This window comes from Papio anubis, chromosome 19 (genome assembly GCF_008728515.1).
Source record: "Papio anubis isolate 15944 chromosome 19, Panubis1.0, whole genome shotgun sequence".
Lineage (NCBI taxonomy): Eukaryota > Metazoa > Chordata > Mammalia > Primates > Cercopithecidae > Papio > Papio anubis.
Genome location: NC_044994.1, coordinates 1069412 through 1084513, shown reverse-complemented (window position 1 = coordinate 1084513; position 15102 = coordinate 1069412). Strand labels below are relative to the sequence as shown.

Genomic DNA, 15102 nt, shown 5'->3' with positions numbered 1-15102 from the left:
GATCTCTTCAAGTTTTATCATGAGATTGCAGCAACTTACTCACATCTTTAGGGTCCACTTCTAAATTAATTTTTCTGCTATTTCCATCACATCTTCCAGTTACTTCTTTCACCGAAGTCTTGAACTGCTCAAAGTCATCCATGAAGGTTGGAATTGATTTATCTTAATGTTGATATTTTGACCTCCTCCCATGAATCAAAATATACTTAGTGTCATCTAGAATGGGGAATCCTTTTCAGAAAGTTTTCAATTTACTTTGCTCAGATCCATCAGAGGAATCACTGTTTATGGCAGCTATAGCCTTAGGAAATGTATGTCTGAAATAAGAAGACTTGAAAGCTGAAATTACTCCTTGATGCCTGGGCTGCAGAATGGATGTTATATTAATAGGCATGAAAACAACATTAATCTCCTTGTACATTTCCATCAGAGCTCTTGGGACCAGGTGTATTGTCAATGACTGGTAGGATTTTGAAAGGAATCTTTTTTTCTGAGCGGTAGGTCTCAACAGTGGGATTAAAATATTCCGTGAGCTATGCTGTCCACAAATGTGCTACCATTCAGGCTTTGATGTTCCATGGATAGAGTACCGGAAGAGTAGATTTAGCATAATTCTAAGGGCCCTGGAATTTTTGGAATGGTAAATATTGGCTTCAGCTTAAAGTCACCAGCTGCTTTAGCCCCTAACAAGTAAGCCAGCCTGTCCTTTGAAGCTTTGAAGCTAGGCATTGACTTCTGCTTTCTAGCTACGAAAGTCCTAGATGGCATCTTCTTACAGTAGAATAATGGGGTTCATCTATATTGAAAATCTTGTTTAGTGTAGCCGCCTTGACCAATTAGCTGGATCTTCTGGATAACTTGCTGCAGCTTCTGTATCAGTAGTTGCTGCTTTACCTGCATGTTTACGGTATGAAAACAGCTTTTTTTCCTTAAATCTCAAGAACCTACCTCTGCTAGCTTCCAGCTTTTCTTCTTCAGCTTCCTCACCTCTCTCAGAATTGAAGAAGAGGTACAGCCTTGCTCTGGGGTAGGCATTAGCTTCAGAGAACGCTGTGGGTGGTTTGCTCTTCTATTCAGGCCACTAAACTCTCCGTATCAGCAGTGAGGCTGTTTTGCTCTCTATCATTTGCGTTCACTGGAGGAGCACTGTTTTCTGTTTTCTGTTTTTTGTTTTTTTTTGTTTTTGTTTTTGTTTTTGTTTTGAGACAGAGTCTTGCTTTGTTGCCCAGGCTGGAGTGCAATGGCACAATCTTGGCTCATGGCAACCTCCACCTCCCGGGTTCAATCGATTCTCCTACCTCAGCCTCCTGAGTAGCTGGGAATGCAGGCATGCACCACCAGGCCCGGCTAATTTTTTTGTATTTTTAGTAGAGATGGGGTTCGGCCATTTTAGCCAGGCTGGTCTTGAAATCCTGACCTCAGGTGATCCTCCCACCTGGGCCTCCCAAAGTGCTGGGATTACAGGCATGCGCCACCACGCCCAGCCTAGAGTAGCACTTTTAATTTCCTTCAAAAACTTTTTCTTTGCATTCACAACTTGGCTAGCTGTTTGATACAAGAGGCTTAGTTTTGGGCCTATCTGAGCTTTTGAATGCCTTCCTCACTAAGCTTAATCATTTCTAGCTTTTGATTCAAAGTGAGAGACTTGTGACTCTTCCTTTCACTTGAACACATAAAGGCCACTGTAGGGTTATTAATAGGCCTCATTTCAATATTGCTGTATCTCAGGAAATACGGAGGCCCAAGGAGAGGGAAAGAAAAGGGAGAACAAATGGCTGCTTGGTGGTGCAGTCAGAACACATACATTTATCAGTTAAGTTCTTTATCTTATGTGGGTGCAAACTGTGGTGCTCCAAACCAATTACAATAAGTAACATCAAAGATCACTGATCGCAGATTACCATAACATATAATAATAATGAAAAAGTTTGAAATATCTTGAGAATTACCAAGATGTGACACAGAGACCCAAAGTAAGTACATGGTGTTGAAAAAATGGTGCAATAGAACTTGCTTGACACAGGGTTGCCACAAACCTTCAATTTGTGAAAAAGCACAGTAGCTGTAAAACACAATGAAGTGAGGGGCAATAAAGTGAGGTGTGCCTGTACTAGCAACCCAAATTCAACAGCACATTAACAGGATCATACACCATGACCAAAAGGAATCCATCCCCGGATGTGAGGATGGTTCCACATATGAAAATGAATAAATGTGCTACAACACATTAACAGAAAAAGGACAAAAATCATACGATTACGTCAATTGATGCAGAACAAGCACTTGACAAAACTCAACTCCCTTTCAATGCAAAACACTCAACGAACTAGGACTCCAGGGAAATCACTTCAATCTAGGTAGTCAAGGTTATATATGAAATTCACACAGCTAAAGTCATACTCAATGGTGAAAAACTGAATGCTTTTCTTGCAAGATCAGGAATGAGGCAAGGAAGCCCACTCTTACCACTTTTATTCAACATAGTTCTTAAGTCCTAGCCAGAAAAATATGCAAGAAAAAGAAATAAAAAGCCATCCAGACTGGAAAAGAAGTAAAATGTTACCTGTTAGCAGAGAACATGAACTCATATGTTAAGAAACCCTCAAAATTCCACAAAATGTTAAAACTAATAAATGAATTCAGCAAAATTGCAGGATACAAAATCAACATTCCAGCATCAGTTGTGTTTCCGTAAACAGTGAACAATCCAATAAATAAATAAAGAACATCCCATTTACAATAGCATAGAAGAGAATAAAATAAGCTGGGCATGGTGGCTCATGCCTGTAATCCCAGCACTTTGGGAGTCCAAGGCAGGCAGATCATGAGGTCAAGAGATTGAGACCATCCTGGCTAACATGGTGAAAACCCGTCTCTACTAAAAATACAAAAATTAGCTGGCCGTGGTGGTGCGTGCCTGTAGTCCCAGCTATTTGGGAGGCTGAGGCAAAGAACCACTTGAACCCGGGAGGTGGAGAATGCCATGTCCGAGATCGCGCCACTGCACTCTGCCTGGCAACAGAGCAAGACTCCATCTCAAAAAAAAAAAAAAAAAAAAGAGAGAGAGAGAGAGAATAAAATAGTAATAAACTAAACCAAGGAGGCAAAAGAGTTATATAAGGAAAATGGTAAGACATTGCTGAGATTAAAGAAGACACAAATAAATGGAAATACATCCCATGTTTATGGATTGGAAGACTTAGTATTGGTAAGATGTCCATACTACCCAAAGCAGTCTCCAGATTCAATGCAACCTGCATCAAAATCTCAATGGCATTTTTTTGCAGACACAGAAAAAAAAAATCCTAAATTCATATTGAATCTAAAAGGACCCCAAATAACAACCTTGAAAAGGAACAAAACTGAAGACCTCACACTTCCTGATTTCAAAGCATATTACAAAATTAGAGTAATTGAAACAATATGGTACTGGCATAAAGACAGACATATAGACCAGTGGAACAAAATACAGAGCCCAGAACAAAATACAAGGCATATTACAAAGCTGCAGTAATTGAAACAATATGGAATTGGCATAAAGACAGACATATAGACCAGTGGAACAAAATACAGAGCCCAGAAATAAACCCTCATGTTTACTGTCAAAGATCTTCAACAAAGATGCCAAGACTACATAACGAAGAAAGGATAGCTCTTCAACAAATGGTGCCAGGAAAATTGCATATCCATGTAGGAAAGAATGAAAATGGGCCCTAGCCGGGCGCGGTGGCTCACGCCTGTAATCCCAGCACTTTGGGAGGCCGAGGCGGGCGGATCACAAGGTCAGGAGATCGAGACCACGGTGAAACCTCGTCTCTACTAAAAATACAAAAAATTAGCCGGGCGCGGTTGTGGGCGCCTGTAGTCCCAGCTACTCGGGAGGCTGAGGCAGGAGAATGGCGGGAACCCGGGAGGCGGAGCTTGCAGTGAGCTGAGATCCGGCCACTGCACTCCAGCCTGGGCGACAGAGCGAGACTCCGTCTCAAAAAAAAAAAAAAAAAAAAAAAGAAAATGGGCCCTTATTCTATACCATATACAAAAATTAATTCAAAATGAATTAAAGACCTAAACCTAAGACCTGAAACTATGAAACTAAAAGAAAACATAGGGGAGAAACTTCATAACATTAGGAGAAGGGCAATGATTTCTTGGCTATGACACCAAAGGCACAGGTAATAAAATATAAAATAGACAAATGGGACTACGTCAAAAACTTCTGCACAGCAAAGAAAACAACACAGTGAAAAGGAAACCTACAGAATGGGAGAAAATACTTGAAAATCATTTATCTGATAAAGGGCTAACATCCAGAATATATGAAGAACCCCTACAACTCAATAACAGCAACAATAAATTTTTTAAATGTTCAAATGATACCTCGATACCTCGTTTACCCTGATATTATTATGCATTGTATTCTCGTATCATAGGATATCTACTATGTATCCATAAAAATTAAAAAAAATTTTTTAATGGGCTGGGTGGGGTGGCTCACGCCTGTAATCCCAGCACTTTGGGAGGCTGAGGCAGGCGGATCACCTGAGGTCAGGAGTTCAAGACCAGCCTGGCCAACATGGCAAAACCCCACTTCTACTAAAAGTACAAAAATTAGCCGGACATGGTGGCAGGCACCTATAATCCCAGCTACTCAGGAGGCTGAGGCAGGAAACCATTCTTGTTGGTCCCAGGCTTATTATGCAATATATTTATTTCAATTGTCCTGAATGCATATATATATATATTTTTTTCTTCCTGAGATAGGGTCTCACTCTGTCGCCCAGGCTGGAGTGCAATGGCAAAATCTCAGCTCCCTGCAGCCTCTGCCTCCCAGGTTCAAGTGATTCTCTTGCCTCAGCCTCCTGAGTAGCTGGGATTATAGGCACATACCACCACGCCCGGCTAAGTTTGTATTTTTAGTAGAGACAGCGTTTCGCCATGTTGGCCAGGCTGGTCTCAAACTCCTGGCCTCAAGCAATCTGCCCACCTCGGCCTCCCAAAGTGCTGGGATTACAGGTGTGAGCCACTGCGCCTGGCCCTGAGTGCATCTTTTAGAGAATAAAAGCACCCAACTGCCCAGTAGATACATGAGGATGAGTGAGGTTAAAGAGGACACAAGCTGTTTCTTAGATGTTAATGTCAAATAAAAGGTCAGTTATCGGCTGGGCATGGTGGCTCACACCTAGAATCCCAGCATTTTGGGAGGCCGAGGTGGGTGGATCACCTGAGGTCGGGAGTTCAAGACCAGACTGGCCAACATGGTGAAATCCCGTCCCTACTAAAAATACAAAAATTAGCTGGGAGTGGTGGCGGGCACCTGTCGTCGCAGCTACTCGGGAGGCTGAGGCAGGAGAATGGCTTGAACCTGGGTGGTGGAGATTGCAGTGAGCTGAGATGGCGCCATTGCACTCCAGCCTGGGAGACGGAGCAACACTCTGTCTCAAAAAAAAGCTCCTGGATTCACGTAACCAGAATCCTTTATTTCCCTAGAATAGACGGCCTGCGTTCCATTTTTAGGAGAAAGACAGAAGAAACAGTAATCAGAGATTTAGTTGAGGCAGCCCTGTGAGACTCTGTGCTGGAGCCCGTGTGGGAACAGCTCGGGCTCCAGGCCTTCGGCAGTTTACTTCATTTACTCTGTGGAGAGAACTAAAGATTGGACTGAAGAGCCTCTTCCAGAATATGCAATTCTTAAAAGCAAAGTCTGACTATCTTCAGCGTTCTCTACTTAATTTTCCAGGATGGCTTTCAGAAAATTCTTCAAAAACAAGAGCATTCTCTTGTTATTGTTGGATGAGTGCTCAGGAGTAAGAGTGTTCATGGGGAGCTGATCCACACAGAACAGACCATCCATTTGGCCTTTCATTGTACTTCCCCAGCCCTGTGTCCATCTTCCTGCATTTCTAAGAAGAGAAAGGGGATGATTTGGGGTCTAAACTGTGCACTTTTTCTCTTTTTAATTTTACAATTTGCATACCATAAATTTAACATTTTTAAATACATAACTCAGTGGGTTTTTAGTACATTCAGAGTTGTGCAACCATTACCACAATCAATTTTATATTTTTTATCTCAAAAAAAAAAAAAAACCTCTCCTTTACTCATTAACCTGGTAAACTTTATGTATTTATTTATTTTGAGATGGAGTCTCGCTCTGTTGCCCAGGCTGGAGTGCAGTGGCGCGATCTCGGCTCACTGCAACCTCCACCTCCTGGGTTCAAGTGATTCTCCTGCCTCAGCCTCCCGAGTAGCTGGGATTACAGGCCTGCACCACCACGTCTGGCTAATTTTTGTATTTTTAGTGGAGACGGCGTTTCACCATGTTGGCCAGGCTGGTCTCAAACTTCTGACCTCAAGTGATCTGCTGGGCTTGGCCTCCCAAAGTGCTGGGATTACAGGCATGAGCCACTGCACCTGGCCTAGCTGGTAAACTTTATAAGCTGTTATAAAACTCTTCTCCCCTCCCCAACCCCTGCCAACAACAAATCTGCTCTCTGACACACTATGTATTTGCTTATTCTAAGCAACCCATAGAAAAGAGGTTGTGGAATATGTGAAGTTGTGGAATCTGTGGCTTTTTGTGGCTGGCTTCTTTCATTGAGCGTATTTTCAACTTCCATCCATGTTGTAGCACATGTCAGCACTTTATTCCTCTTTCCTGCCAAAGAATATTCCATTTATGGATACACCATAATTTGTTGATCCATTCTTCAGTTGATGGACATTTGAGTTGTTCCTACTTTTTAGCTATTATGAATAAGGCTGCTATGAACACTTCTAAGTTCGTGTGTGAACATATGGTTTCATTTGTCTTAGATGCTGTATTAGGCTGGGTTCTCCGGAGAACAAAAACAGGACTTATAGGATGCACACACACACTGTGTATATACACACATACATACAGGTGTGTGTGTATACACATCTATACAGTACACACACACACGATTTACTATCAGGAATTGGCTTGTGTGATTATGAAGGCTGAGAAGTCCAAGATCTTCAGTCAGCAAACTGGAGACTCAGGAGAGCCAGTGCTGTAAGTTCCAGTCCAAGTCCATGGGCTGAAAACCAGGAGAGCCAGTGCTGTAAGTTCTAGTCTGAGTCTGATTCTTATTTTTCTTTTTTGTTTTGTTTTTTTGTTGTTGTTGTTTTGTCTTTTTGAGACAGGGTCTCACTCTGTCACCCAGGCTGGGGCAATCATAGCTCACTGCAGCCTCGAACTCCTGGGCTCAAGGGACCCTCCTGCCTCAGCTTCCTGGGTAAGGGGGCTACAGGGCTTCGCCATCACCTTTTTTGTTCTTTGCAGGCCTTCAGTGGGTTGAATGAGGCCCGCTGGCTGTGGGGAAGCCAACCCGTTTTACTTTGTGTACTGATTCAAACATGAGTCTCATCCAGAAGCACCCGCACAGACAGCCAGAAACATGTTTCACCAAACGTCTGCTGGTTACACATGTTGACACAAAATTAATCACCACAGCTACACTGGCAGGAGTGGAATTGATGGGCCACATGATCACCCCACGCTTCCCTTTTTGAAAACCTGCCAAACTCTTTTTCTACAGTGGCGGCACCGTTTGACATTATCACCAGCAACGGCTGAGGGCTCTAATCTCCCTACCTTGCCATGCCATCCTGCTGGGATGCGGCATCTCTTTGTGGTGGGAAGTGTAATTTTGATTTGCATTTTCTTTGTAAAGACTAAGAATGTTGAGCATCTTTTGATGTGCTTATTGGCCATTTGTATATCTTCTTTGGAGAAATGTCTATTCAGATCCTATGCCCATTTTTTTTTGAGATGGAATCTCGCTCTGTCGCCCAGGCTGGAGTGCAGTGGCACGATCTTAGCTCACTGCAAACTCTGCCTCCTGGGTTAATGCCATTCTCCTGCCTCAGCCTCCCGAGTAGCTGGGACTACAGGTGCCCGCCACCATGCCCAGCTAATTTTTTTGTATTTTCAGTAGAGGCGGGGTTTCACCATGTTAGCCAGGATGGTCTCGATCTCCTGACCTCGTGATCAGCCTGCCTCAGCCTCCCAAAGTGTTGGGATCACAGGCGTGAGCCACTGTACCTGGCCCTATGCCCATTTTTTAATTGGGTTATTTATCTTTTTATTTTTAAGTTGTAAGAATTATTTTTACCTTCTGGATAATAGAATCTTATCAGATATATAATTTTCAAGTATTTCTCCCATTCTGTGACTTGTCTTTTTACTTTCTTGATAGTATCATTTGGTGCACAAAAGTTTAAAATCTACAATGGATATTTATTATTATTATTATTATTATTATTATTATTTGAGACAGTCTTGCTCTGTTGTCCAGGCTGCAGTGCAATGGCACAATCTTGGCTCACTGCAGCCTCTGCCTCCCACGTTCAAGCAATTCTCCTGCCTCAGCCTCCCGTGTAGCTGGGATTACAGGCGCCCACCACCACATCTGGTTAATTTTTGTATTTTTAGTAGAGACAGATTTCACCATGTTGGCCAGGCTGGTCTTGAACTCCTAACCTCAAATGATCTGCCTGCCTCGGCCTCCCAAAGTGTTGGGATTTCAGGCGTGAGCCACAGTGCCCAGCTACAATGGATCTTTGAGTTGAGTAATACAAGCCCTGCTTCCCTTCCCCTAAAGAAGCTTGAGTCAAACCCACATTCCTCATTAACGTGTTAATGTGAGTACATTCTTTGATATTGAGTCCGTGAGAGAATGTGTGCCTGGGAATTCACAGAAATCTAGCAGAACGTGGGCTTCCCCACACTGTAGAAATGGGGTTTGAGGAACTTTATTTCAGTTCCAAGGGGCTCCAATGAATTTGAGTTATGCCACTATTAAGGAAATATTATTCACTATTATTCATTGCAAATATTATTTACTACTTTTATTGTAATAACACACTAGTTTAGCTAAATTTGGGTAAGACAGACTTTTGAGAAGCACAACTTAAGAAGCACATTTAAAGCATTATGCCTATGGCATGATGTTTCAAGTTCTAAATAACCACATAATAGAAACACACAATCCACAAATAAATTGGGAACTTCCTATATATGATTTCATTAGTTATCTCAGTAATTCCGTTTGGCAGATTTTGAGTAATCAAATTTTCATCTTTGTAATATATGTTTCTTTTCCTTTTTTTTTTTTTTTTTTTGAGACATAGTTTCACTCTGTTGCCCAAGCTGAAGTGCAGTGGCGTGATCTCGGCTCACTGCAACCTCCGTCCCCTGGGTTTAAGTGATTCTCATGACTCAGCCTCCCGAGTAAGTAGCTGGGATTACAGGCGCCCTCCACCACTCCCAGCTACTTTTTGTATTTTTAGTAGAGACGGAGTTTTGCCATGTTGGCCAGGCTGGTCTCGATCTCCTGATCTCAAATGATCTGCCTGCCTGGGCCTCCCAAAGTGCTGGGATTACAGGTGTGAGCCACTGTGCCTGGTCTGCAATATTTGTTTCTTAGGGAATAAACTCTTATCTAAATAACTGTGAAAAGCAGATAATGAGTATGTTAGCAATAACTGAAACAAGATTCTTTTCATTGAAAGAAAATACTTTTATGTTCTAATTTTTTACCAGACTTTTAACACTTTTTCTGGATAAATAGAATCAATTTCTAATTATAAGCCTGAGGTTGGTGTGGTGGCTCACACCTGTAATCCCAGTACTTTGGAAGACCAAGGTGGGAGGATTGCTTGAGACCAGGAGTTCTAGACCAGCCTGGGCAACATGGTGAGACCCATTTCTACAAAAAGTAAAATAAACTAAAAAAGTAGCTGGACATGGTCATGCACGCCTATAATCCTTAGCTACTCGGGAGGCAGAGATGGGAGGACTGCTTGAGCCCAGGCGTTCAAGGTTATAGCAAGACTCTGGCTCAAAAAGAGAGACAGAGAGAGAGAGAGAGAGAGAGAGAGAGAGAGAGAGATAGAGATAGAGATGGGGGAGAGAGAGAGAGAGAGGGGGGGGAGAGAGAGATGGGGGAGAGAGAGAGAGAGGGAGAGAGAGAGATGCATGCGTGCTTATTATAAGATATTCAGAAAATATAGTTCAAAATAATATAAAAAGAATACAAATATCACCCATAATCCTTACAGCCAGAGTTAAAAGTTGTTAACCTTCTGGTGTGATACTACCCAAACGTTTGAAAATACATATATAAATGCATATGTATGCATTCAAAAACAAAATTATATAGAATTGTGTGTGTTGCTTTTGAAAATTATTTAAGGCTGGGCGCGGTGGCTCAAGCCTGTAATCCCAGCACTTTGGGAGGCCGAGACGGGCGGATCACGAGGTCAGGAGTTCGAGACCATCCTGGCTAACACAGTGAAACCCCGTCTCTACTAAAAAATACAAAAAAAAAACTAGCCGGGCGAGGTGGTGGGCACCTGTAGTCCCGGCTACTCGGGAGGCTGAGGCAGGAGAATGGCGTAAAAACCCGGGAGGCGGAGCTTGCAGTGAGCTGAGATCCGGCCACTGCACTCCCCCCTGGGCGACACAGCGAGACTCCGTCTCAAAAAAAAAAAAAAAAAAGAAAATTATTTAATTATATAAGTGATGAATACAGTCCCACTATAAACTGCTTCCTAGCCGGTACTTCCCGCCCTGTGCCCTCCTCCTGAGTGCCCGTTTCCAGATTGCCGAATGCTGTCTGACTTTTCTGTGCATTCACAGTGTGAAAGAAGATGGTATGTCCGGCTTCCTATTAAACCTTCCAGTAGAGGGAACTGTTTGACTGTTTTCTCTTTTGATGTGTAAGTTCTATTTCTTTTTTCTTTATGAAAGTCTAAGCATCTTGTATGTAATTTCCACAATGCAGAATGGTGTATCAGATTATAAAGTTAGCTCTGCTGAGCAGTTTCTAACCTAAATAACATTTTTACATCTTACATTCCCTCTTCCACTTTTTAACTGGTTTGTTTTTGTTTTCTTTGACCTTGAGATGACATGGTTTTTAAAGGATATTATATAGTCACAGGGAAAAAAATCATGACTGATGGCAGAAATATAATTTTCTTTTTCCTTTGAGAAAAGGTAAATCAGATAAAAGGAAATAAGAGGTGAAGACGAAGCTTAATTTATCTGGCAGTAATTCAATTTAAAATTCTAAACAGATTAAAACCATACTGAAACAAACAAAACGAGCATTTTTTTCTGAGATGGAGTTTTGCTTTTGTTGCCCAGGCTGGAGTGCAGTGGCACCATCTCAGCTCACCGCAACCTCCACTTCCCAGGTTCGAATGATTCTCCTGCCTCCGCCTCCCAAGTAGCTGGGATTACAGGCGCCCACCACCACATCTGGCTAATTTTTGTATTTTTAGTAGAGACGGGGTTTCACCATGTTGGCCAGGCTGGTCTCGAACTCCTGACCTCAGGTGATCCACCCACCTTGATCCCCCCTGAAGTGCTATGATTACAGGCGTGAGCCACCGCGCCCAGCTGACAATTTTTTTAAAGTTTCTTTGAATGGAGATGCTCTGTATTTAGATGCTCTGAAAATATTTATTTTTCCAACATAATAAATTATGTGAATATAAGTATTTTCAACAATATTTTATGTAAATTTTATATATGTATATATAATCTTTTTTTTTTAAAATTCCACAGCAGTTCTTAATTAGAGAGCTCAGCAAAACCGGGTCTATTGTGATAATGCAGTGGTGGGTTTGTTCTCACAGCTGTTAGCAATTTGCATATTAACTAAAATACCCTGAAATGGTGTAGTTAGGCAATGAAATATCCTAGTTAGGAGAACTTTCCAAATAACTGACACTCATTTAAATGCCAACACTTTTAATTTTTAACCACTGGAAGGAAATCTCTCTCCTGAGATTCAGCTTCTAAAGTAGGGGATATTGAAACCTATGTTTTGGCATTGTTGACTGTGTTGTATTTTAATCCCTATGGGGATCGTGTGTGTGCTCTTCGATCAGTTTTTCTCTCCCTAGCTGGCCAGCTGTGTTTGCACAGTGCCTGTATGTATCACTTACTTAATGAATATTTGGCGGCCGGGCGCGGTGGCTCACGCCTGTAATCCCAGCACTTTGGGAGGCCGAGGCGGGCGGATCACAAGGTCAGGAGATCGAGACCACGGTGAAACCCCGTTTCTACTAAAAATACAAAAAATTAGCCGGGCACGGTGGCGGGCGCCTGTAGTCCCAGCTACTCAGGAGGCTGAGGCAGGAGAATGGCGTGAACCCGGGAGGCGGAGCTTGCAGTGAGCCGAGATTGTGCCACTGCACTCCAGCGTGGGCAACAGAGCGAGACTCCGACTCAAAAAAAAAAAAAAAAATGAATATTTGATGAATACATGAATGACGATGACCAGACTGCTGCTCTCCAACTGTCGTTTTGCATGTAGCACCAGGCCCTGCCCACTTGGCCATTCAGGCCTCATATTCTCCCAGCTCCCCTCCCCTCCTGAGTCCCCCACCTCTTAGTTTGTCAAATATAATCTGCTATGTAGAAAACCAAAATAGCCAAGTGTATTTATTAAAATTGTATTAAGAGTTAATGAAGAGTGGAGCTCAAAATGGGGGCCTAAGAAACCTGGCCTTAGGAGCCTCTGTCAGCCATGGCTGTTTCTAAAATAGATTCATCCTTCTGAAGCAGACAGCCTGAGACCGGTCATTGCTTTTTGAAATGTGTGTGTAACTTACAATATCCTTACAATATCCTTACAAGGATATTGTAAGCAAGGCATTAGGCTGGGTGTGATGGCTCACACCTGTAATCCCAGCACTTTGAGAGCCCAAGGTAGGAGGGTCATTTGAGCCCAGGAGTTCAAGGCCAGCCTGGGCAACATGACGAGACCCTGTCTCTACAAAAAATACAAAATATTCACAAAGTGTGGTGGTGGACAACTGTAGTCCCAGCTACCTGGGAGGCTGAGGTGGGAGAATCACCTGAGCCTGATGCCACTTCCAAGCATCTCCTGAATATGACCCTGTCTCATCATTGTCATTGTCGCCTGGTCCAAGCCACCATCATCTCTTATCAGAATTGTCTCCTGGCCCTGGCTCCCCTCTGGTCTCCCGTGGGGGACCTCAAAGGCTAGAGCTGCCTGGAAAGGAGAGGGCGACGGAGCCTGCAAACCTGGTCCCTGCAGGGCAGTCACTGGGCAGACACAGGGTGAGGGCAGGTAGAGAGAGACCCAGGGCTGCCAGCAGACACTAGGGGCTGGGCCCTGCATTGCACGCCTGAATGTGGTCACTTGCTTCATAATGTGGGATTTTTCAGTGTATAAAGTGTCATCCTCAGTCAGACTGTCATTGCTTTAATTTCTTATAAAACTTGTGCTATGCATTTGAAGTGCACAAGACCATTTCCCACTTAATAGTGGGAAGACTGGGCTGGGTGGGGTGGCTCACGCCTGTAATCCCAGCACTTTGGGAGGCTGAGGTGGGCAGACTGCTTGAGGCCAGGAGTTTGAGACCATCCTTGCTAACACGGTGAAACCACATCTCTACTAAAAATACGAAAAATTAGCCGGGCGAGGTGGCTCAAGCCTGTAGTCCCAGCTACTCGGGAGGCTGAGGCAGGAGAATGGGGGGAACCCAGGGGGCGGGGAGTGCAGTGAGCCAAGATCGCACCACTGCACTCCAGCCTGGGCGACAGAGTGGGATTCCGTCTCAAAAAAAAAAAAAAAACCACTGGGAAGATTGTTACTTACCAGGACACACCCGGCATTCCTATGTGTGGTGGGAAGGGAGAAGCTGTGAATCAACTGAGGTCAGGGGTTTGAGACCAGCCTGGCCAACATGGTGAAACCCAGTCTCTACTAAAGATACTAAAATTAGCCTGGTATGGTGGTAGGCACCTGTAATCCCAGCTACTTGGGAGGCTGAGGCAGGAGAATTGTTTGAACCTGGGAGGTGGACGTTACAGTGAGCCAAGACAGTGCCACTGCACTCCAGCCTGGGCAACAGAGTGAAACTCTGTCTCAAAAACAAATAAAGTCAGTGACAGTGGCACATGTCACACAATATAAATGTGCACACACACACTGCCTCAGAGTTTAAATGTAAGAGGAGGTCAAGTGCGGTAGAGCACGCCTGTAATCCCGGGACCATGGGAGGCCGAGGTGGGCAGATCGCTTGAGCCCAGGAGTTTGAGACCAGCCTGGGCAACATAGCAAGACCCCATCTCTACAAAAAATACAAAAATCAGTCAGGGGTGGTGGTGCACTGGTAGTCCCAGATACTCAGGAGGCTGAGGTGGGAGGATCGCTTGAGCCCAGGAGGTCCTAGCTGCAGTGAGCTGAGATTGCACCACTGCACTCCAGACTGGGCAAAACAGTGAGACCCTCTCAAAAAAACAAAAAAAATAAAAAATCAGTAAATAAATTTAAAATGATACACTGAGTTTCCAGTAGGTAGGCATCTTTGAAGGCTGTTTTGTTCTGTGCTGAATGACCAGCGTTTGAAACTAAATTCAACATGCTGAGTGGCCATTCTTCACAGAGCTTTTATTTGGGGAAAAAATAATTAGTGGTTCCTGAATAGAGGCCAGCACTGCGGTTTCTTCCAGCACGCCAGGGAACTTTCACTCCCACCCCAGGATGGTTTCCCACTTCCCTTCAACTGCAAAGTGACTCCTCCTGGTGCAGCTGTGGCCAGGATCTCCCTAGCCAGACCACCCTTCCCACTGTCAGGACTTTTTAAAAAATAGATAAATTCAGGCAGATGAGTTTCAATAGAGAGAAACTCACTCTTACTTTTCAATATCTCCCTTTTCAGTATTTGGCATTTTTAACATTTTTTGGTCTTGAGAGAAGTGTGAAGAGAGCCATTATTCAGCACATGTTGACTCAGCACCTACGACATGACAGACATGGTTCTAGGCACGGCAGGCCCCTGCCCTCCCGGGAGCTTACATTTTAGACAGGTGATAAACAAGGATGGGGAAAGTGTGCTCTGGTGGCCGTAGCTAATAACAGTGGATAGTATAATTGAAAATTGCTAAGAGTAGGTTGGGCATGGTGGCTCACGCCTGTAATCCCAGCACTTTGGGAGGCCGAGGCAGGTGGATCACCTGAGGTCAGGAGTTTGAGACTAGCCTGGCCAACATGGTAAAACCCCATCTCTACTAAAAATAGAGAAAAATTAGCCAGG

At 43.6% G+C, this 15102-nt stretch overlaps 1 long non-coding RNA gene across 1 annotated transcript in view; it reads right to left on the bottom strand.

The window, feature by feature from the left end:
• LOC110741768 overlaps positions 1 to 15102 on the bottom strand; it is a 47113-nt gene that overhangs the window by 6307 nt on the left and 25704 nt on the right. The window lies entirely within an intron of this gene.